Below are 24,660 nucleotides of genomic sequence, written 5' to 3'. Positions count from 1 at the left end.
AGCTCCACCCAGTCCCTAGCTAAGGCTAGATTATCTCCACCCAGCTCAGCAATTAGCTGAAATCCTCTTACCCAGTGCCCTACAGTCAAGTTACCTGTGCTTGTTTTTACAGTATCTTCTCTCCGAGTGACAGTCCTCTAAGGTTGTTGAACCTTGTATGGGATGCGAGCACAGGTCACATAATCTCTGGTCTGTCTGGCTTGCTTAGAGCACTGGTTCTCTGGGCACTTCATCCACAGGTCACAGCTTTTGTTCTGTCCTTTTAGCTGAGCCCTATACCAAACAGCTTGGAAATCACAACTTCCTGGCTCTCAGAGAGCTTAAAGCAGCTACAAAAATAACCATCCTATGACTAGTGCACTGAAAAGAAACAGCAGGTGAGACTGGGTATTTCAGGAAAGGTGAGTTCTGACTACACACCCACAATCCCAGTCCCCCTTCCCTCAAGGGGCCCAGAGCCTGAAGCTCACTGCCTTGCCCTCTGTGTACATGACTCAGTTTGGGCAGCCTGATCACCACCTGTCCTTGGCTTGCTGTGTGTTGTGATAAAACAGAGACCAACCAAAGCAACTTGTGGTTGGATGGACGGGTCTACTTCCCTTACACTTCCTGCTCATCGTCTGCCACGGAGGGACGCAAGCAGAAGCTCAAGGCAGGAGCCTGGAGACACAAGCTAAAGAAGCCACAGAGGAATCACAAATCCCCGTGAGCAAACACGCCTAAAAAGATGTGTAAGGTAGGGGTGTAGGTGTGTGTATGTGTGTTGGGCGGAGGGGTGGTTTACCTCTTCAACATAAACATAGAAAGCACTGGGCTGGAGTCATTTCATGAAATGCCAAAGTGTTAGCCTTGCAAGTAGGAAGACCTCAGCTCCATCCTTCAGAATATATATATACATATATATACATATATGCATGGTAATGTCTATCTGTAATCCCTTCACCGAGGAAGTTGAAACAGCCAGATTACCTGGTCAGTGAGAGAACCTGACTCAAAAGTCAAGGTGGACAGTGCTGGAGAAATGACCCTGGAGGATGTTCTCTGGCCTCCATACAAATGTGTATGCATCTGAACATGTGTGTGTGTGTGTGTGTGTGTGTGTGTGTGTGTACGTGTACACACACACAAATGATCAAAAGCACCTCTTGTTAACATACTTTCTAAACTGTACCCCACAGTTACCTGGCAATAGCCAGGTAGGCCTGGCCCACTATAAAAGGGGCTGCTTGCCCCCTCCTCTCTCTCTTGCTGCTTGCTTTCTTGCTCCCCCACTCTCTCCCTTCCCTTCCCCCCTCTCTCCACGTGGTCATGGCCAGCCTCTACTTCTCTACTCTCTACTTCTCTCTGCCTTCCTCTGCCTCTCCTACCCTCTTAACCCCCTCTCCCCATACACTGAATAAACTCTATTCTATACTATACTGTCCTGTGGCTGGTCCCTCAGGGGGAAGGGATGCCTTGGCATGGGCCCACTGCGACATCCCCTTCCCCTACACCTCATCACACCCCCATAGAACATATTCATATACCTCTTTATCTTTTTATAATCACACTTCTGCTTCCCGATAAGTGCAATTTGTGGTGGGTTGAGCCCCAGTGCCTCAGAATATGACCCCACAGATAGGATCTTTAAAAAATTAATAGAGTTAAAATAAGGTCAGTAGGGCGGGTCCTAACCCAATGTGATGGTGTTCTTATAAAAGGTAAATCAGGACACACACAGGCAGTGGGAAGGCTGGAAGAAGATGGCCTTTGCCATCTAAGGAGAGAGAGAGAGAAATAACCAACCCTGATTTCAAACACCTTGACTTTAAGACCTCTAGGCTTAAAATTAATTAATTAATTAATTAATTAATTAATAACCTCTAGGCCTGCAGAACTAAGAAGGGAAATGTGTGTGATACTGAAGCCAATCAGCCTGTGGGACTCTGTTCTGGCAAATGTTAGGTAAGTGACAACTCGTGCTATGTATTAGGATGAAAATGCCATCCACGTGGACTCCTGGCTCACACCATTGCACTTCATTCACTCCAGGATCCATCTGGAAAGCTGGGCAGAATAACCTCACTCTGAAAAGGGCAAGACCTTTCTCCATTAAATGTTCCCCTCCACTTCAGTCAAACATGGTTCCCAGGTCAACTGAATCCTTCTTTGGAGTCCATAGAAACCAGTTTATTCTTCAATGCAGTCATTAACAATCTCAGAATTAAATTAAGACTTTTTTTTTTTTTAATTTTGGTTTTTCGAGACAGGGTTTATCTGTGTAGCCCTGGTTGTCCTGGAACTCACTTTGTAGACCAGGCTGGCCTTGAACTCAGAAATCCGCCTGCCTCTGCCTCCCAAGTGCTGGGATTAAAGGCGTGCGCCACCATGCCCAGCTATAAGACATTTTTAAAAAAGTTTTTAATTAGTAGTGGCCAGAAGTCTATACCCAATTCTTTTTGCCTATAGTAAGAAACTAGAGCCCAATTTTGCTATACACAAGAGTGATAGCCATATTCCTACTAGCTTGATCTCCCATGTTTTGTTTCCCCAAATTTACAGTGCCCCTACTTAAGACTACAGTGAAAGATGACGTGAACAAGACCTCAGATAACCAAGGGGGCACAGCAGGCCAGAGAGCCTGCCTAAAATAGTTTAGCTTAGCCTTTTAGCCTGGATATTGGGGCTGTGTCAGTCTTGGTTGGCTTTGGTAGGGCACGGCTTGTGCACTGTAGGATGTTTATCTGTATCTCTGCCACTGCCCCCTAGGTAGCAGGTCTTCATAGGCATGAGAATGGAGGACAGCTACAGATACTGTGCAGTATACCCGGGAGGCAACTGTGGCTCCAGATAAAGCCACTTCTTGAAGGGACAGGACCTAGAGCAGAATGTGGTGGTGGTGGCCTTGGAACCATGGGAGAAGGAATCAGAGGATAGCTGTGGATAGGGACGAATCCAAGGAGTATGATGGAGGCATCTCCCCAGTGGAAGCTGAAGAGGCACATGCCAGGCTGAGAAAAGCAAGGACTCCAGACCTGATAAACAGGAAGGAGCTGATGTCTTCAGACTGATGCTGCCTCAGTTTCACAATACGGGCAGCCCGCAGTCAGCACCTGGAGGAAAAGAATCAGCAATCCTTCCCGGCATGGCCCAGAGTCTTCTCTGACCAAGGAGAGGCCCCAGGAAGGACACCTGGGAATGCCACGGAAGGGCCAGCCAGAAGCCTTCCTTCCTGCCTACTTCTTGGAGACAGTTCTTTTCCAGATGACATTTCAAAGTATTATTTAAAAGTCACACGGACGCTGCCTGGCTATGGTATAACAGTAAAACGCAGAGAGCTATTCCCAGGCATTGTGGAAGATGAAGCAATAGGATCATAAATTAAAGCCCTGCCTGGGATGCAGAGGGACCGGAACACTAGCCTAGGGAACTGAGATTCTTTTCACATATACAAAGTGGAGGAGGAGGAGAGGGAACGAAAAGGAGGTAAAGGGCTTGCCTAGAATGTACTTGGCCCAGTGTTCAATCCTCAGGAGTGCACATTTTTAAATGATGATGTTCCCACCTATCTGTATTATCTGCGATTAAATGTGCAGCTTTGGATGACTCGTGGGCACTCCTGATGTATACCAAACCACCTGCTCAGTACTGTTTATTATTCTTAGACAACTGGGTTGTTTATAAGCTAGGTCTTAGAAACATTATTAGTCAAACCACTTGCTAAATGTGGATTCTATGGACGAGGTTCTCATGCTTGCAAGACAGACTCGTTGGTATTTCATGAAATGAGTCCAGCCCAGTACCTTCTATCTTAATGTTAAGAGGCAAACTGTTATCCAGACACACACACACATATACCTTACAATCACACACACACCCTTGAAATGTAAGGTGTATATTCATGATTTATCTATTTTATAAGTATCGCATGTGTGCACCATGTAGATGCCCATGAGGACCAGAAGAGATGGGATCCTCTGGAACCGGAGGTGTAGTCAGTGAGAAGCCATCAGATGTGCTGGTGTGGCTTCTGGGAACTGAACCCGGGTCCTCTGCAACAGCAAGTGCTCTTAAACTCTAAGTATTGGCATCAGGACCTCCGAAACCTGTGACATCACATAGGTGCTACATGCACACCTGTTGCCAAGGCAATAGCCACCATATTCCCAGAATCCACTTGGCTCACCTCCCACCTTTACCTGCGACCACCTCACCATCCATATATAAAGGCCCCTCTGATATCTCTCTCTCTCTTGCCCCCCCCACCTCTCTTTCTGCCACCACCTTGCCCCCCCCCCCCTCAATAAACCTCATGTGGAACTGTTTGGCCTGGTGTGGTCTTTCTGAAGCCTCCTGAAGCTCACAACACTAAGTCTATCTCTTGAACCATGGAAAAAGTATATTTAAAAGATAATTAAAGTTTAGTTAGCATATCCTAAAGGAATATGAATAGTTAAGAGTGACATGAGTCAAAACAAGATCTTAAGAACATAAAATTTGAATTTCTTAGTATACCAAAGATAGTTCAGGTTTGGTGTTTTTATTTTCCTTCTAATCTTAAAAGGATCTGCCAACTAGTGAAACCTTCAGGAATTTTTTCCCTAAAAAGCCTCCATGATTTAACCTATAATATGTAGTCTCTAAGAATTATTAAAAACATAAGCTATCATGAAATGTTTACCATAAACTACTGTTTATGTCAAACTCACAAACTGTCACTATATATCTAATTACAAACACAGCCAAAGGGCTGGAAGGAAAGGTAACAAGGTGGCGACCAATTAATTCTCTCTTTCGGGCTGCGTGGATTTATAGGATGTGTGGGATCTATAGGCTTGCCTTTTATCTTCACATTGTATCTGCTATGGTTAATAAAAGGTATTTAAAAATGGCGACATGACTGTACTGTCACTTCGTGAAGGATGAGTAATCCCCCGGGGAGAGAGAACTCGGATGCTTAATGCAAAAGCCCAAGTTTCTGTCTTGCTCAGAATCAGCTACAGGAGAAGAAGAGAAACTGGGACACTGGCTGGGGGAGGAAGAAGCAGAACAAGGATGACTTGTGCAGGCCCAACTCTTTATGTAACACCGGAATAGCTTTGCCACCCCGGGTCTTCAATTTCTTCACAAAGGCCTTCCAATAAGACTCTCCTGTCTTGGTTTAGCTTACTGCTCCAATGCCTAACTATAAAAGAGGATATATGTGTAACCACATCCTTCGCAGGTTCCCATGATCGTGTTCTTAGGCACTTATGAAAATATCAAAAGAAGGTTATGGTTTTACCGAGAGGAGGAAAAGGACCCTGGATTCTCCAAATACCATTCAATGTACAAGGCTGTACACTGCTCTGTCCAAAGCGTATGGCCTCCAAATCTGTATCCCCGAAACCTTTGGCAGCTTACAGATATGTTCCCGTTTGGGAAATGACTATGTTCCTGATTTTGAGTTTTCAAGGACAGTTAGCTAGAACCCCGAACACATGGACAAACACCATGATGTCCCCTCGACACTGGCCAGGCTCTCAGCTTGCTTGTACTTGGAAGTCTAAGGAGCAAAGAACTTCAATAGATCTTAGGTTCTGCCGCCTATCCCCTGCACCCCACCCCCACCTCCAAACCCCCACCTAAGGGGCTGTCACACTCTTTTCTTGTCTTTCACTTACACATCCAGCCCATCAGCTGAAAGGGCTCTACAGTCCCAGTGAGCCCCCATCTCTCTCCTTTCCACACCTGAAGCCACCACTACTCTGGTGTTGAAGACATCATCACCCGCCCTAGGCTAATGCAACAGCCTCCTAACTAGCCAGGGGCCACTCTCACCTGCAACAATAAAAGATAGCAAACCACACCCATTTCTGGCAACAGGGAGACTCTCAACCATAAAACTACAAATTCTTTCTAATAGTCCACACCGCCCTGAGGGGCCCTGGCTCCTGCCTGCTCCCTAAACCTCACTCTGAGGACTCTCCCACTGGCCTTTCTCCCACTTAAACCTTTCAAGTTCATTTTGAGACCTGCCTCTTTCTGAATGTGTCTCCTGAAAGTGCCTCATTTTTAAAGGAAGTCCAATGACTCTTTATGCTGACAGGAACATAAATAGGAAACGTGTTTAGATCTCAAAATTCTTTTTAGTTAGTCATCCCATTTCCAAGAGGAAAAAAAAAAAAACAAAAAACAAAACACAAAAACAAAATCCAGTTTAAAACCTTTTGGGTTTGCCCAAAGACATTCACATCTTTCCCCACTTTCTTAAAACATGAACAAAAACAAAACTAGAACCTTCCAGCAGACATGATAAAATAAGATGAGGAACACCCAGAAAACCGAATGTCATTATGTATCACTTGGTGGAGTAAGTTACAATGTTACAAGGGCAATCAGAAAAGCCCACATTTCCTCCCAAAAGGTAAACAGAGAGAAGCTGCTCAGGTATGCAATGATGCTGTAGTTGATAATCTTTTCCTTCTTTGTGTTTAGACTTAGAAACGTCTGTAATTTTTCCATTGAGAGGGGAAAACCCCGTTTTATCTTTAACAAGAACAAATAATGCTATAATCGTTAATGTTCCAAGGCTCTACTGAAGGGATATACTGAAAAGCACAATGTTAAACATCTACATAATGATATATACAATACATTGGGTGTGAGACAAGCTTGCATAAAGAAGTGGTCCAAAAAACCAATAAAAAATTAACAACCAACCAGACGGGAAGGGACAAAAAGCTACAAGCAAGTACTTTATAGAAAGGAAATAAGAAAGCACTAAGAGTACTGGACACTTCAACTAATTAAAGACATAAAAGTGATGGGTTTCCCATCCAGGCTGGCAAAGGAGTGACAAATCAGGGTAATACAAGCACAGGAGAGATGCTGTTCTCAGCACCAGCTGCAGCCAGTAGGAGCTAGTGTGCAACTTCCCAGGGTTGTGCTATGTGGAAGCCTGGCAGCTTTGGGGAGCGTGTCACCAGGCCAGGCTCTGAAGGATAGATCTCCTTTCACTCCATCCTGCCTTTTCTGCTTCCTGGTTTGCGCTAAAAATGCTCTCATCACCTTGAACCTCATCATGCGTTCTTGACCAAAGTGGACTAAAAGGCAGAAGCCCTTGAGTCTCAAGTACCTAAGCTTGCTCTTTTAACTGGGGTGGGGTGGGGAGGGATGGGGAGGGGTGGAGAGGGGTGGAGGTGTGGGGGGGTGACCCATGTGTACATGTATTCCCTTGGCCACTGTTCCTCAAATGTCATACATCTGCTCCTTTGGCACACGTTCTCTTGCTGGCCTGATGTTCACTAGGAAGGCTAGGCTGGTCAGTGGGTCCCAGGGTTCCTCCTGCCTCCACCTCACCGGAACCAGAATTACAGGTGCACATTAGGAGTCCCACCTTTGTTTTCACGAGGGTGGGGAGGGGACTATGGCTACTGCAAGCACTTTACCAACTAACTGTATGCCTAGCCTGACTCTGGGAACCTTCAGGTTTGATCCAAGATTCAAGACTAGTAATTTTTTTTTTTTTCAGAAACCACAGCTACACCAATAAACCCCATGGGGGTTTTCAAGATAGGGCAGATGTAAGATAGCATCCTAAGCTACATTAACGGGATTTTGAAAAACACACAAGCCATTTCACATGCTGGAAAGCAACACATAGACAGGGAGAGAGAGAGAGAGAGAGAGAGAGAGAGAGAGAGAGAGAGAGAGAGAGAGAGAGACATTTAATTAAGATGCTCAGAAAATCCAGGGGGGATATCAGGAGATCAACTCAAGAGCATGCTGGAATAAGAAAAAAAGAACCCACGGTCTAAGAGAAAGGAGCCAGGATTTCTAACCTCAAACCGCAGGCCTCTACAGCTTCCTCCGCAGGGAAGCCGTGGATGCGGTTGACAGGCAAGCCAGCCCGGTAGCAGCAGCTCAGCTGTTAGTCTGGCAGGGAGGAGAGGTTTGGCAATCCTGCTGTCCTGTCCCTTGCCATGTGCATCAGCCTCTGCTCCACACCCCGGCTCAGACCAGGAACATTCCCAGCTCTTCCCCATGCTTGGACTCATGAGATCAAAGCCAATCTGACCCAGAACTATGCTAATTCTTCAAGAGGACGAGTTACAGAACATGAAATTTCCATAAGCTGGCCATTTTCAACCGATAGCCGTTCTTATCGTCAGGATTGTGCTACTAAAACGGCAAAGTAGATCTATCTATACATAGCACTGTGTGTGCAACTTCTAAAAGACACGGGGATGAAAGCTGCTGAGAAATCAGTGAATTTTATTGTAATAGACGCTGTGGTCTGCTTTGCAACAGAGCCAGGTGTCTTACCACATTGTGATGGTTAACCTTGGTCACTGGGGGACACCTGGGAGGTTACACAAGCAGAGCTGAAATTCCATGTGAATACATTTTTAGTGTATCAACCAAGGCCGGGGAGGGGTGTGCTGCCAATGGAGGCATAATGTGGGCTGGGCCCCAGACAGAGCAAAAGGGAAAGAAAGGGTATGGCATGGCTCTACTGCCTTCCATCATGAGGTGAGCAGCCTCCTCCTTCTTCCTCAAGGTTCAGAGTTGCTTAAGGCCCCAGGTGATGGAGACAGCTACCCATGGACTGAAGCATCTGAAATCATGAACCACTCAAGCTGTTTGTCAGGAACAGTAAGATGGTTCTTTGGGTAAAGGGGCTTTCCACCAAGGCTGATAACCAGAGTGTGAAACACAGTTACACGCTGAAGTTGAGAACCAACTCTCACAAGCTGTACACACACAGGTGGGCATGCATGTATACACACATGCACATACACTCCCCTCCTTAAATATATAAATGTGATAATAGAAATGACTGCTAGGCTTTTTTGGTTGCACTCATACAATTAGCATCATGGCAATATCTACTTTGCTACGGTTTCCAGTCAGATGGGTTTCAAGCAGTGGCTCATTTTACTCTGTACTTCCCAGCAAGAGGAACTTTTTTTTTTTTTTTTTTTTTTTTTTTTTAAATAGGTTTGCCGGTTGTCTGCATCTATTCTCTGTGGCTTACACATTTTGTTTTATTTTGAGTCAGTCTTGTTCCTCAGCCAACCTGCAGTCTTCCAGCCTGGGATTATAAGTGCATACCACCACACTCGGCTCATGTTTATTAATAGATTCCTTACTCACCTTTCCTTTGAATATGCTGTTCTTATCCATTTCTAAGTTACTGGTACAATCTCATCTGATCGGAAGCTAAGCAGGGTCGGGCCTGGTTAGCACTTGGATGGGAGACCATTACTACTCTCTCTACTTAAATCATGTATCTTCTACTACACAAGGGTTTTCCCTTAACATATGCCCCACTGTCTTACCCGCATTAAATTTTGCCCAAGTCCTCCCACACAGCACGATTTTACAGTTTCTTACATTTGCCTCCTAAAAACTGTCTGTATGCGGCTAGGGGTCAGAAGATTCTGGGGCTTGTCAGATCACACTGACAGAATCATCCCTGCGTCCTTCCTGCCACCCCCGCTCCAGATGAAGAGATGATGGAGCCTGCTCTGTCCACCGGATAGCAACATGCTTTTCTCAACGCTGTGCATCCATCTATCCCTTGCCCAGTGAGACAGCCACGCACTCTCTGTTTGGTTCCACCGAATTCTTTGGACCTTGAATCTATCCCACGTGGCTTTGACCATGAAAACCTTTCTCAGCATCCTTCCCTCACATTCTGTGCTCACTTGATTTCCTTCCCTCACATTCTGTGCTCACTTGATTTCCTTCCCTCACATTCACCTTGGCTTCTCCCCAGAATTATGCATTTATCCTTTGATAGAAACACCAGGATTGTTTTTATCCAATTTAAAAAAAAACACTCTGCAATTCCTAAAAGGATCTCCATAAATTTACTTATGAATTTTGCGTTAACTACATTCATTGTTTTATTTATAGTTTCATCCCTTCAGGTTTTATTTCATATTTTTCACTAAGAATGATGTTGGAATGGTATACTGATTGTTTTTTTTAAATTATTTTTTTTATTATTATTTTTGGTCAACGTGACATAAGCTACGGTCATCTGAGAAGAGAGAACCTCAGTTTAAAGAAGATCTTATCACACTGCCTCTAGGCAAATATGTTGGGGGTATTTCCTTGGTTAATGGTTAATGTAGGAGGGCCCAGGTCAGTGTGGTGGCGCCAACCCTGGGCAAATGGTGTTCCTGGACAGTATATGAAAGCAGGTTGAACTAGCCAGTGAACATTGTTCCTGTCTGGCTTCTACTTGAGTTCTTGCCTCCAGGGTCCTCCCTTGGGTTCCTGTCCTGACCGCCTTTCCTAATGGAGTACACCTGTAAACTATAAAACTCCCGGGTTGCTTTGTCATGTTGTGTATCACACTGACAGAAAGAAAATGAAGACAGAAACGGCACCAGGAGTGTGGGATGTGAACGCTGTGACCACCGTGGGAAGGACTGTGGAGGTGCTCAGAAGAGTGGGCTCTTACAGCTACCGAGTGAGCAGAGCTTAATGGGCTGTTGTGTAAGAGCCTGAAAGAGAAGACTGTTGAGAGCAGTGCAGAAGATGGAGCCTGACTTGTGAGGCTTCAGAGGGACTTTTGAGAGTCCCTTCAAGACTACTGGGACCATTCGAATTCAGGATCAGTGGTTCTGGCCAGCTGGGACTGATGAATCAACTCTGAAGAGCCCAGAACCACAGAACCACAGAACCACTCATGGGAATTCTTTGCTTTGTTAGGACAATCAGACTTAGTCACTGGGGCTGGGAAATTAGTGGCGATTAAGAAGAGACCAGCATCATTGAGATGAAATCTAAGAAGTGGTTGCTCGGGGTCAGCGACCAGGAGCTGTGGTCTATCGAGAGCCAAGGATGTGCCTTGTGTCCGCAGCTGAAACTGGTAACGTGTATGAGTGTCTCAGGCGGTCCTGGTTTGAAGACAGGGAGAGCGTCTGAAGATTGGCACTGTGAGAGATCAGGGGAGTTGTGGATGCAGCCTCAGACGCAGTTGATACCTCAGGATTGAAAGAGTCATGCAGAGAAGATGGGGCGTGGAATGCTTTGACATGGTCGGAGTACCTGAAGGTAGCCCAAAGGAAGGCTATTGGTGAAGGGACAGCCATGTAGCAACAGAGATACCAGAATTCTGGAGATGCCAGGACTGTGGGATGAGCAACAAGGATAGCAATAGCTGTAGAGTAGAGCTGGCCTGAACCTAGGAGACAAGCTATGTGTCCTGTCAAGGAATGGCCGGGCTCGAGACCACCCAGAGGATTTTGAATGAGTCTCAGACAGAAGGTCAACGACTCTATGATTCAACACAGAGTGCTGGGTGTTGGTTTTACTTTGTTGAAATTGTGAGCGTTCCTTGGTTCAATGCGTGTAACTCGTTTTATTCTGCAGGAACCTACAGCTGAGGGACTCTGGTTCTTAAGAAACTGTGAATTTTCAAAGAGCCTTTGTATATTTGAAGGAGACTGAGCTTTTAAAACAGACGGTGGAACATTAAAAGTCATACTAGGCTTTATATTGTGATATTAACATGAGATCTGGGGGACAAACAAGAAGGGCATTTTAGCAGTGTCAAGCTTTTGTGTGTCAAGGTGACAACTGCTCAATTGTGCTAAAAAATTAATTAATTGTCAACGTCACACAAACTAGGGTCTTCTAGGAAGAGGAATTCTTCATTGAGAAAATGCCTCCTTAAGATTTGCCTGGAGGCAAAGCATATTTTCTTGATTGATGATTGATGTGGGATGCCTCAGGTCACTGGGGTGGTGCAACACCTGGCCACGTGGTCCTAGATGGTAGGCTAAGCAAGCTGTTACACTGTTTCTCTATGGCTTCTTCTTCAGTTCCTGCCTCCAGGTTTCTGCCTGGAATTCCTATCCTGACTTCCCTCCATGATGAGGGGTGACCAGAGAGCTATAAGAGAAAACAAACCATTTCCCCACTGAGTTGTTTCTGGTCGTGAATAGAAACCCCAAGTAAGATCAATGGTTGCCTTACACTTCTATGCATTTGTCTTTGAAAGAACAGACATTTTCTTTAGAATGTTTATTGTTTGTGTTTTAAACCTAGCCCCCTTGACAATTCTTACTCGCTTTAGAAACTGCTCTTCCTTAGAGGATCTTGGAGTTACAGGCACACAACCCTTTCAGCAAGCCTTCAGTACAATATTAAATCATTGTAAAAGGGGGGCGGGAACTTGGTTGATTCCTAATTTTAATCAAAACAGTTTGAGAGTTTTGACTTTTGAATATCTGCTGTTGTGAAATACACACACATACACACACACACACACACACACACATACACAAATACACGTGCGCGCGCCCGCACATGGGAGCACCTTTGTTATTTTTCTTCCTCCTGGTTTGCTTTTTTCAGATTTATTGTATTATTAATATCTACGACCTTTATCAGCCAGCTCTGTTCTCTGCAGTCGGTGGCCTCTGCTGTCTTGGCAAGCACACATCTCTTGACGCATTTGTACAACAACCCACGACAACTGGAAGAGTCCCCTGTCCTTTAACTCCCAAGTACAGTGTAATACACTGACTACAGTGTATTGGCCTTACCCAAAAATCTACTGGTTAATAAGCTATTGTAAACTTCATGCATAGATAATATTACTCTACATTGCTTAAATGTTATCAGTGGGGCTTCAGTGATAGCTTACCACTTAACTGCTCTGGCAGAGGACCTGGTTTGAGTTCCATTAAAAAAATAGTTCAAAGTGTATTGGTATTTTATTGTTTGACAATTTCATAAACACATAATACATTTTAATAAAAATCCATTGCCTATCCCCCCCCCCCCATCTTATCGCCTCCACCACTCTTCCCTCCCAAGTTCATGTGATTTTTTTTTTTTTTTAAATAAAGCCTACCAGTGCTTGCCGGGCGTGGTGCTGGTAATCCCAGCACTCGGGAGGCAGAGGCCAGCCTGGTCTACAAAGTGAGTTCCAGGACAGCCAGAGCTATACAGAGAAACCCTGTCTCGAAAAACAATAAATAAATAAATAAATAAAGCCTACCAAATTCATCTAGCGCTGTTTACATGTGTACGGTGGAGGTCCATCTACTGGAGAATGGGTGGAGAATGGGTATCCCCTCAGGGACAGCATCCTTGAAGAAAACCGACTCTGCCCCCCTCCCCTGCCCCCACTCCCAGCAGCCACCAACCACAAACAGCTCCTCAGCTAAGGTAGGACTTCATGAGCCTCTCCCCATCCACCCTAGGAGCACCAAGATTTGAGGTTAAAATTATGCTCATTCTCTAAGTGAACTGGGAGCCTTTCTGTGCCTCGCTATGTCTTCCGGTCCAGTAGGATGTGTAACACTGAAACTTTGTGTTCCTTAAAGGTTGGCTACACCAGCTAAAAGCAGACAAGTGAAAATAAAGGAAACCCAGGCCGCCCGCCTGCCTGACTCTTCCCATGACCTCTCGCTCTCAGCCGCCCTTCTTGTCTCTTCTATAGAAACTGGTCTATCCAGCTCTAGGCTGCTGCTTCTTGGATCCCTTTTGGTCATTGGTGTTTTGCTAATGAATCAGCCTTATGTTTTTAAGTGTGTTGGCTAGGGCTGTGCTCGGCACTTTCCTGTAAATGCTACTACCCACCCACCACACGTCCAAACCTTTCTCTTCCCGTTACTATTGCCTAACTCTATTTATTTGTTTGTTTTTCTGAGAAAGAATCTTGCCTTAGAACTTGACTGACCTGAAACTCAGGATCCCAAGACCCCCCTCCCCCCCATGCCCCCACACCTTTCTCACTCTGTTTTAAAGGACTTTGTGGAAAATAAGAAACAGTACTTGTTGCTCATAATCCACGCCGGGCCTCACCTGCCTGACAAGGACACTAGACTTGTACTTTCCTCCGTGCAGAATTCATCCAGGCAGAGAGGCGTGTGTGTGTGTGTGTGTGTGTGTGTGTGTGTGTGTACACGCAGTGGGAGGGGGCACTGTTTACACTGTTATTTCTAGTGCAAAAGGAATGTGCTGAGGCCCTCGGGTTCCCAGAACCAGTCACAGTGTTCTAAAGCACTGAGTGCCTGGAGGCAGCAGCTCTGCCATTCCCCATAATGCTGTTCTCCAGGCTCAGCCACTCGGTCACCATTCTGGGCCCCTGCTATGTATGGATTGCTGTCTTCCTGCTGTCCTCCCCACTGGCCAGCTGCTGAGTTTAGTTAGCTCTCCCGGCTTTGTTTTGTTCCTATTTTAACTTTCACCTTCGTCTGGTAATTTCTCTGTCCTTTGCTTTTCCTATTTTCTATTCTATGTATTCTATTCTATTCTATTCTATTCTATTCTATTCTATTCTATGTATTATAGTCTATCTATGAAAGATATGCTATCTTTCAAATTCTTACAGTACAAACTTCTCTCCTCCAAATCATTTTGTACCCCCAACCTTTAATTCTAAAGGTACCTTCCCTAGTCTAGACAATATATTATATAATGTTATGGGGTTTGTTTGTTTGTTTGCTTGCTTGCTTGTTTTTTGTTTTCCAAAGAACAGGAAGAAAAACTACCACAGAGGGAAACAAAACTTTTAAGAGTCTCTAGCTCAGGCTACCCTGGAAAAATCCCTAGGTAGCCAAAGAACCTTGAACTTTTGACCCTCCTGCCTGCCCCACCTGAGGGCTGGAATTACAGGTCTACACACCACACATGGTTTATATCAGATGAAAGTTTTAAGAGCCATGCAATTAAGTCAGGGTATGAACACATAGCTGGCATTCTCCAAACAAGCCAGTAGTAGATGTCGCCTCCAGTCTGGATGTAGGCTTAGTTAAAGTTACTACTGTGATGAAATGCTGTGACTAAAAGCAACTCGGAGAGAAAAGGGTTTATTCCATTCACAGTTCCACATAACAGTTCATTAAGAAAAGCAGTGAGGGCAAGAACTTAAAACAGGGCAGGAACCTGGAAACAGGAGCTGATGTCGAGGCCATGGAGGGGTGCTGCTTACTGGCTTGCTCCCCATGGCTTACTCAGCTTGCTTTCTTTTAGATCCTAGGACCATCAGCCCACGGATGGCACTACCCACAATGGTCTGGTCCCTCCCCCATCAATCACTAATTAGGAGGCCAATGCCTTATCCATTAGGCCACTGGAGCTTCAGCAATCAGTAATTAGGTAAGTGCCCTACAGGCTTGCGTTACAGCCCAATCTTAAGGCAACACTTTCTCAATTAAGGCTCCCTCCTCTCTGATGACTCTAGCTTGTGTCAAGTAGACATAAACTAGCCAGCACACAGGCCACATCTCAGCAAAATCAGCATTAGCCTACCTGTTACATTCTAGAAAAGGTGGTTGTGTTCACAGACAAGTCTAAAAAAAAAATAGCATATGCTGATGGTGTGTGCCTTTTATTCCAGCAATAGACAGTCAAAAGCAGGCAGAATACTGAGTTCAAAGCCAACTTGTTCTACATAGCTAGTTCCAGGTTAGCCAGGGCTAAATAGTGATACCTGTCATAAATAAATAAATACCCACCACTACTACCACCACCACCACCACCAACAACAACAACAGGAACAAATACAGAAGAAAAACTACCGCCAGAGCAAATCCTGCAGTGGGTACGTATTTCTGCCTGGTCTTAAAATTGCAGCCTGTGGAACTGAGGACATAGCACAACGTTATAATGCCTGGCTACTAGCATCCATAGTGCCCTGGGTTCAGTCCCCAGCACCATTAAAAAAAAAACAAAACCAAAAATTCAAAAAACCAAAAACCAATCACTTATACCTGAAATCCTAGATTAAACCACTTCTGGACAAGGACCTGCTCTTGCGTCACCATGTAAGCTTATGGCACAAGCCTTTAGGGCACATTTGGGTAACTCCGGAATTAGAAGAATCAATTGTTTGGAAGCCACTGTGCTCCCAGGTTCAGCCAACACACACTCTATGAGAAGAAAGCCCATCTTAGCTTCCTGCGGCGAGTCTCAGAAGTGGATGTTGAAGGGACCGAGGTCTATGCATCCCAGAGTGGTGTGGGAGGCTCTGACCTACTTAGAAGGCCATCTAAGGCCAGAAGCCACAGGACTGCTAGTCTCTTAATCCTCACTTCAGGGACTTTTGAGGTGCTAAAGGTCCCAATCTGGCTCGAGGCATCTGAAAATAACACTCAAATAGAATCCCACTTGCCTACGGTCTATTAACTCAGAATTAGTTTATGATCTGGAAAGGGTTTGGACTCATGCTCCCATTTTTAGACCCTACGACAAGAGATTGAGACGAAGGCTCAACCTCTTTAAGGGAAGACACTTTAGAGGCTCTGACTCATGACAACAATTAACACACTAATAATTTATCTAGGAGTTAAAGCAAGCACCAATGTCTGAGTGGCTGGCCAGTCCTAATGAAAGCCAGAACCCCAGAGAAAACGGAATATCTTCTACAGTTCTTGCCTTGTTCCTGAACACTTTTCCCAGCAAATGCCAGTAATAAAGATGTCACTGTGGTAACAGCAAGTCTTCTGGTGGCCGCCACTTAGTGTTCCTCAGGGTCTCCGGAACTTGTGAGGAAACAATCTCTTCCTTTCCGGCTGAATGCACTTTGTTGGGAAAGAGCTCTACCTCAAGTGAATGGCAAACAACTACAGTGCACCCTGTTTACGCAACCTGTAGACCCCGGTGGCTGGCCAGAGTGTGGATACTAGTGCACACCCCAGAATACAGAGGCAAGTTTCAGGGTGATAGAGTCCCCAGAACACCACTGTAGAGAGGGGCAATAGCACTGCTCCTATCGAGTCCTGACATGCTGAGAAGGTGGAGTAGGACTCAGGGAGTCAATGACATCAAGCCTCTTAGAATCCACTGGCTGGCTTTTCCCAAGATTGACATCCCAGATGCCTTAATGCAGTGATTCTAAACCAGTGGGTCATGATCCATTTAGAGGTATCTAATGACCCTTTCACAGGGGTCGCCTAAGACCACTGGAAAACACAGATATTTACATAGCAAATACATGGCAACATTACAGTTATGAAGTAGCAACAAAAAGAATTTCATGGTTGAGGGTCATCACAACATGAAGAATTGTAATTAAAAGGTCGCAGCATTAGGAAGGATGAGAACCACTGCCTTAATGTATCTCACTAGCATGTGAAACAAATTATAAACAAATCCCACCTCCATGTACGTACACAAAGACTGGACTCCATTTACGTCTCCCGCCTATCTTAAACTATAAGATAGTATCTCTAAGCACTTCATGGGCAGTGTGGCTGTCCTCCAAGGGTTTCTTTATGAGGCCAGGAATGAGCAGCCCAGTACAAACAGCTCTGTAAACACAAGTTAAGAGAACGCTTGCTTCTGACTGAGAGACTTTGTGTAATCTTCAAACAGATTTCATTTAGCCACGCTCCTATTGGATGCTTAGGGCAGCCAGTACTCAGTGTGCAGAGCACCCTCACAGGGAGATGGTCCTGAGCATAGAGAGGACAGAAAGGAACTAAGGAAGCCGTCTCATAGATGCTTGTACCCCAAAGGGTGTAAGAATGTATAAGAAGACTCATCCTTGCATGGGCGTGTGGAGCAGTAGTTCTCAACCTTCCTAATGCCGTAAACCATGATACAGTTCTTCGTGTTGTGGTGACCCCCAACCAGAAAATTATTTCATTGCTACTTCATAACTGTATTTTTGCTACTGAGCAGTGTCCTAATTCCTAAGACACTGGAAAAATGTGTTTCCAATGGTGGTGACCCACAGGCTGAGAACTGCTGGTGTAGAGGGACCAGTACAAGAGGATCCTGGGACATGGGCACAGAGCGAAGGAAACAGGAATGGCCACAGAGGCAAAGAGCAGGCAGTTGATCTTATCCGGAGCAAAGGGAACAGGAAAAGGAAGGAAAGAACCCAGGCTAGAACAGGATATATTTAGAACATTCTACCTGCAGCTAAAGGGAAGGCTGGAAATTCCTTTTGGATGTGGGTGGGCCTCTATCAGTTCTCTTAGAGCAAAATCTTCAACTAATGACTAACGGAGAGCCCTGAAACTTCAAGATTCTGCTTCCCACGTGCTTTCTATTCTTATTCTGTACCAATTAATCATCTCATTTTCCTCTCCCATTGGACACACTCCCGTCCCTTTGTCTCCCCCCTCCCTCCCTTCCCACACCCCTCCAGTTGAAACAACCCAAGCTCCCTAGGATTACAAAACAAACTTTCAAATATTATCACCACAAACATTTCCTCTAAATATAGCATCTATCATGTTGAGAAAGGGCAAATATCTTTGCCAGGTGACTCCATTTACCTTCCTTTTTCAGCCAGCTGTGGCCAGGACTCATCGCCAGTGTTTTATGCAGGCTTGATCGTTCAGGATTCTACTGACCTACAATTGTCCAGGTACTACCTGGGCTGGTGATCATAAAACCACATTAGTTCACTGAATTAGAGACCTATGCGATAAACAGTCATATAACCTTGTCGTGGCAAAGAGGTATATGTTTCTACAGAGGATCCTATAATGTCATAACACATCTTAGAGCTCTAGTTAGATGTTCTTTAACACACACAGAGACACACACACACACACACACACAGGAGAGAGACAGACAGACACAAAGAGAGAGAGAGAGACAGAGAGAAAGGGGGGAGAGGGAGAGAGGGAGAGAGAGACACAGAGAGATGGGGGGGAGAGGGAGAGGGGGAGACACACACACACACACACACACACACACACACAGAGAGAGAGAGAGAGAGAGAGAGAGAGAGAGAGGTATTCTTTGCTGTTACGTGTCTGATAGTGTAGATAATCAGAAGGTGTTAGATCCCATGAAGCCACAGTAACAAGAGGTTGCAAGCTGCTGAACCTGGGCCTGGGGCCTGACTCCCTCTTTAAGATCAGTGCATTCTCTTAAATGATGAGCTATCTCTGTGGGGCCCCAGTCCAAGCCTTGTCCTAAGTTGTTCCTAGCCCACTGGATATTTGCATCTGATTTACATTCTACTCCACCCCTAGGAGGCAGGGTTCCCCTTTTCCTTGTGTTTTGTTTGTAGTCTCTCCTTTATCCCTCACTGCACTCTACTGAGTTTCAGAGCTGGGAAGCTCCATTTTTATCTGAAAACACCAAATGGCTTCTCCTTTATAACAATGCATGGTACATTCTGGATTCCCAGCTTTCTACATGTGACCTCTGCACCCTTCAGTCAAGACAAAGACCCCTTAGAGAATGTGTACTCTTACCTTCACCTAATTTGAAAAAAAGACTGACCAAAGCTCACAAATACATGCAATTCTCTTATGCCACTGCCTGTCACTGTAGACACAAACACTCATCAAAGCAACAAGAATCACATTTGTCTGTCTGAATGGTCGATGATTTGGTTGGCATCACCAGGTGATAACCCCGCCCTGTGGAGATGTCAAGGCGCCCATAGAACATCAGCATCAGAACATCAAGAGACTTTTTCTTATCCTTTTGCATCATACATAAACAACTTGCTTATTAAGCAAAGTCCATAAACAAAATAAACATTATGAAACAAATCACACCTGGAAAGTGGAGGGCAGGCAGACAAGGTGGCCAGACCTGCCATAAATCTAGCTACACTTCGCAACTTGTGAAAGCTGAACTTCACTTAGGTCACCGTGTAGCTCAAAGCAATGGTCTTTTCATAGTCGACTTCTCCAAGGGGAGGCTTGCACCGGGCTGACAAGATTGACGTAAATCTTAGAGCCCAGGAACTTCTTTGTATCCTCAATAAGTCACAGTACACAGTAGTTATTTTTCGAATGTTATGGGATTTTAGGGTCTGATTCATTAATCTTCCCAGATAGTCTGGCAAGACTGGGTTTATCTCAGTGATGACGATCAAGTGGAGAGCTCACTTTAATTATATAAAAAGTAAAAAGACTTTGTGCAATGTTTTTATCAGCCATAGTCATTTTAGCATTTACTAATTTGGGTGCAGCTAGCATATCATATGGGGGAAAGATGATCTGTTTCTCAGTATTAAGAGTGGTCTTTTCCCTTATTTGCATATGTTTATCAACACAGGACGACAGTACACTAAAACCTTACACTCACTGTGTGGAACACACTTATCAACTTAGAATGCCGCCACTTTCCAAGACTAGCCTCCTGAAATTGCAATCCAGAGACTAACAATACTGGATCCTACAAACCACTACAAAGATTTCATTACTTGCATCACATTAGCTGGCAAGTCTGTTTGTGCATAACTTAAGGAATAATTGACAACCAAGCTTTTAAGTACACTCCGAAGCCTAAGAATATCAGTTATCAATAAGTTTGTGCTCACGAGTGCTCACCTCATGGTGGCCATAGGCGAGGCTGTGGAGCTAACATGCTTCTATGTGTATACAGGCAATAATTAGACTACAGTGTCCCTTTAGTGTTCATGGAGTGCTGGCTTCAGGACACGCAGGTGCTCAAAGCCTGTATGTCCTGCTATGCCACAGTATTTAATGTTAAATTCCTCTGTGAAGCTTCTGCCATTTCTATAGAACTTATTATACTCCATACAATATCAGTGATATGGAAAATAATATTCTGGAGTTATGAGGAAAGGGTAACAAGGAAGAAGGTTCTAGACATGTTCAATATAGATGCAGTTTTCTCACTTACATATTTTCGGATTTCTGCTGAGTCTCTGATTGCTTGAAGCTGTGGATCTGGAACCACAGATGTGATTCTACAGAGAACACATTCGGGAAAGAAAGCCAGAACCACAGATGTGGATTCTATGGGGACGCACACAGTAAAGAGAAGTATGGGACTTCCAAGGTGGCTAGAGAAGACAAGCAGAGATGAATGCATGAAGCAGGAATCACCGGTGGACAGAACTATCTAGAAAAGACCCCTCAGAGAAGGGGTCCTTTCCAGGCAAAGTCTGGGCAGTACACAGACAGCAGGCTGGAGGATGGATGCATGGGAGGAAAGTGAGAATCCATATGTTTTAAAAAAAAGTTTGCATTGTTCCTGGCGACCAACCACTGCTGTGTTCCCTCCTGAAAGTAGCATCAGATCAGGGCTTCTTCACACTCACTTATTATAGGAGGCTCCTTGGAACCCACAAGTCAGGGGCAGGGCCTGACATCTGTCTGTCTAACAAGTTCTGCTACTGGGCCATGGTCTGCACTTTGACCAGTACTTCCCTAGACCCAAACCTAGCCAAAGCAGGCAGAGGGGGTTAGAAGACAACAGAAAGAATACATTTGCTGTGGTAGGAATGGAGTGGGGTATGTGTGAAGGGAGAATCAAGAGACAGGAATCAGACAGTTTCTGGGTCGCATGTGCAAGCCCTCTCTAGTCTTCTAAACAAGGGGCAGGGACCAAGTTTTATAAGCAGAGAACTACCTCTTCTGTGAGGCTGGGTAGAGTGGGGTGGAACATAGTGTAGCTCTACAGAGGTAGGCGGAGCTTAGTATAGCTCTGGAGAGACCACTTGTTTCCAAGATGAGAGGGTGTGTGACTAAATCCCACCAGAATGCCAGAAGAACACCCGCTCAAGGCTGTTTATTCCAGAACACCAGCCACACCTTGGGAATCGCCATGTCTACCAGAAGTGGGCTGGAGTAGTTTATGTGCATCCGGTGCACATATATGCCATTCATGTGACCAAAAAAGGAGCTGGGTTAGGTCAAAAGAAAACAGAATGTTGGATGAAACATTGTCGAGAGTCAATTCTTTACAAGTCAGCCTTGATTGATAGTAACAGGCACCGCTGGCCCTCTCAAATACAGGGAAAGCTACCCATGCAGGAGGCAAGTCAGAATCAAGTCAGTCTTCCCATGAAGGACAACTACCAATGGTGGTTCTAATTCTCCTACTTGCTCAGGCAGACCCAGTCTGATCAGGTCATCAAATGTCTTCTCTGGGTCTGAAATTTACCACATGCATCTCTGGGTACAGGCAGGCACACAAAGGTACCTCCACCATTATCCCATTTGCAGAGCCAGTTTAATCTAATTAAGGAGTCAAGAAGCACATGCGTGAACATTTTAATCTTGAAGATTTCTAAGAGCAGGCGGCATGACAATAAAAGGTGTCAGAAATGAGTGCACGATTAACTGAAAAGTGAATTAATTAACGGGCGAAGTTGCCTTAAGAACTGAAAGGAGGGAGAGAAACACACGTCAGAGAAGATTAGAAAAGGAAAGCTAACCTTTTGGAGCTGGCTCCTTCATCCCCAAAGGGGGCATGTTAGACTGAATTAGCTCTAAGAGCTGAGTCTGCTTCTAGAGTTGCACGTCAGCCTCAACCTCACAGTGACAGCCACAGACGTGTGCTTTTTACATTCTCACAGTGTGAGAGATGAGGCCCAGGCCCCATCTAGAGATGCAGAGCCCACAGTCAGAGCTCTCACTTGCTGCTTCTCTCTGTGCCAATGAAGCCCCACTCCAAACAGCTGGTGCAAGAAATTGTCAAGGCAGGGCAGGGCATGTAGCTCAGTGGGAGGCTGCAAGGTCCTGATTTTCAACCCAAGTATCACACACATACACGAATGCACGTGCGCACACATGCAAACATGCATAAAAATATCAGGTAATTATTTACTATACTTTATTAATTATCAAGCTTTATTAAAATAAGGAACTTTGCCAATAATTTGAATTGGAAAGACATTTTAAAAACTTTTTACTTTTATCTATCTATCTATCTATCTATCTATCTATCTAGTGCATATGTGGGGCCGTGGCTACCACAGCTCGCTTGCTCTTCCTTCCTTCCTTCCTTCCTTCCTTCCTTCCTTCCTTCCTTCCTCCCTCCCCCCCCCCCTTCTTTCTTTCGCTTGTGGGCCCACGGTTGTCACAGCAAGCATGTGGAGGTCAATGGACTACTTGTGGGAGCAAGTTCTCTCCTTCTACTACATGAGGTTGTGGGGTGGAACCCAGGCCATTAGGCTTGGCAACAAGTACCTTTATCCAAAGCCATCTTCCTGGCCCTGTCAAAGACACTTTATTACCCTAAAGCTGTATCGATGACAGCTCTTTTTCTTTATTAACTATGCCCAGCCGCCCCCCCCCCCCAACACACACATACACACACACACACACACAGAGCCTGTTTTACTCCTTATGAACAGACCACCCAGACATATTCTTTAAAGCCAGGCTCTTAACCCCAGCACTCCAGACACTCTGGGCTGGATGTACGTGATAGAGGCCTCCTGCACAAATGCAAAAATGAAAACAGCAAGAAGCCCCAACCCACAAGTGCCCACCCAGTTCCCACCAACATCTTTTCCCCTAAACTGTGGCAACTAAAGGAAGTCTGCAGAAACTACTACATGTTGGTGAACGGGACAGAACCGCCACTATTTGAGAACCGCTTTAAGCAAGCAACCACGGATAAGTTTACATACCAGAGTTCAATGTGAATGAAAAGACTAGTTTTTAATACTGGTTGGGAAATGGGGTCGGTGAGTAAAGCACTTGTCGCACAAGCACAGGACTGGAGTTTGGCCCCGTACACTGAAATAAAGCCAGGTGAGTACTACACTGAATCTCAGCCCTCCTACACGTCAGAACGAGGGGACAGAAGGATCCCTAGTAGCTAGTGGGTCAGCTAGCCTGGTGCACACATTGATGAACAAGAGACCCTCATTCAAACAAGATGAAAGGGGACAGGTGACTTCTAGGGATGTCCTCTGGCCTCCACATGTGTGTTGTCACACATAACTGTCATGCATGCATGTCCCCCCACACTGAAAATAACAAAATAATTCAAGAAGCTCTTTATTAGAATACACAAACCAGAGTTTATCTATAAAACACAGTCACTAAAGAACAAAGGTATGAAATCAATGTTTTGCCTTCGGCTGCACTGAATTATGATGCTCTCTAGTTCTTGTTGATTTTGATGTGTTGAGACAATGTCTCGGGTAGTCAGGTTGGTTTTGAACTTGCTTTGTAGCCAAGAATGACCTTGAACTCCTAATATTTCTGCTTCCACCCCACAAATAGGAGGACTCTAGGGAGACACCACTATATCCAGCTGAATTAGTGCTTAAAAAAGAAAAAGCATGCAACACATACATTGTATAATTCCCTAGTAACAAAGAATTCAGGTTAAAAAGATCATATTTAATCCTATCTACCCCGTGCTTCTAGGATAAACATCAGAGTCCCAGCTAGTGGCCAACCTGGCCCGTGTGAAGCAGAACTTGGCCTGAGAAAGAGCTGAGATGGCTCATGATGGACCCGTACACACCCTGCCGCAGAGGACCAAACAGCTCAAGGATCATTTGGCCACCCACAATTACTGCTGGCCCCATTCTCTAAAACACAATTAAAGGTAGGAAGAAGGGACATATGCCTCTGGACAGGGCACATGAAGCACATGCTTTATGTAAATGTCTCCAGATTTCATATCTGCCCTTCTGCTTCTTTAGCGAGACCAGTACTTCCACAGTCCACGGAGACCAGTGAGAAACACACTCCCCAGTCACACCTGACAGACTGCAGGCTGAAAAACAAAACAACCTCAAGCTACCCTTAATAAATAGCTTTCAAAAATCACAAAGGGGGAAAAGTCTTATTTGTTACTCTAAACGCTATCTTTAACCTTATTCTCGGTATCCCTGTGGAGCATAAAGCGATCACCGGTGCTGTCCTTAGGTCAGAAGGAAACACTGCTGTGCATTCTCCATGACCTATAAGTACAAAGGCTATCGAGACAGCCCTGCCATTTACTGAGACTGTCAATCAAAGATGAACAAGAACAGAT

At 45.0% G+C, this 24,660-nt stretch overlaps 1 protein-coding gene and 1 long non-coding RNA gene across 23 annotated transcripts in view; one reads left to right on the top strand and one right to left on the bottom strand.

Moving 5' to 3' along the window:
- Positions 1 to 24,660, bottom strand: part of Nedd4l (neural precursor cell expressed, developmentally down-regulated gene 4-like) — a 333,347-nt gene that overhangs the window by 166,933 nt on the left and 141,754 nt on the right. The gene's annotated exons all lie outside the window — the stretch shown is intronic.
- Positions 10 to 12,688, top strand: Gm41756. 4 transcript variants are annotated; one of them, XR_877490.3, is made up of 3 exons: positions 10 to 401; positions 555 to 736; positions 1,867 to 12,688. It is a non-coding gene; the product is annotated as a predicted gene, 41756 (long non-coding RNA). The 4 variants fall into 4 exon arrangements; XR_877488.3 differs by having other exon boundaries at positions 10 to 736; positions 1,867 to 1,944; positions 2,032 to 12,688; XR_877489.3 differs by having other exon boundaries at positions 10 to 736; positions 1,867 to 1,944; positions 3,925 to 4,076.

The sequence above is a fragment of the Mus musculus genome, chromosome 18 (assembly GCF_000001635.26).
Source record: "Mus musculus strain C57BL/6J chromosome 18, GRCm38.p6 C57BL/6J".
NCBI classification, from domain to species: Eukaryota; Metazoa; Chordata; class Mammalia; order Rodentia; family Muridae; genus Mus; species Mus musculus.
This window is presented reverse-complemented; position numbering and strand designations above follow the sequence as displayed.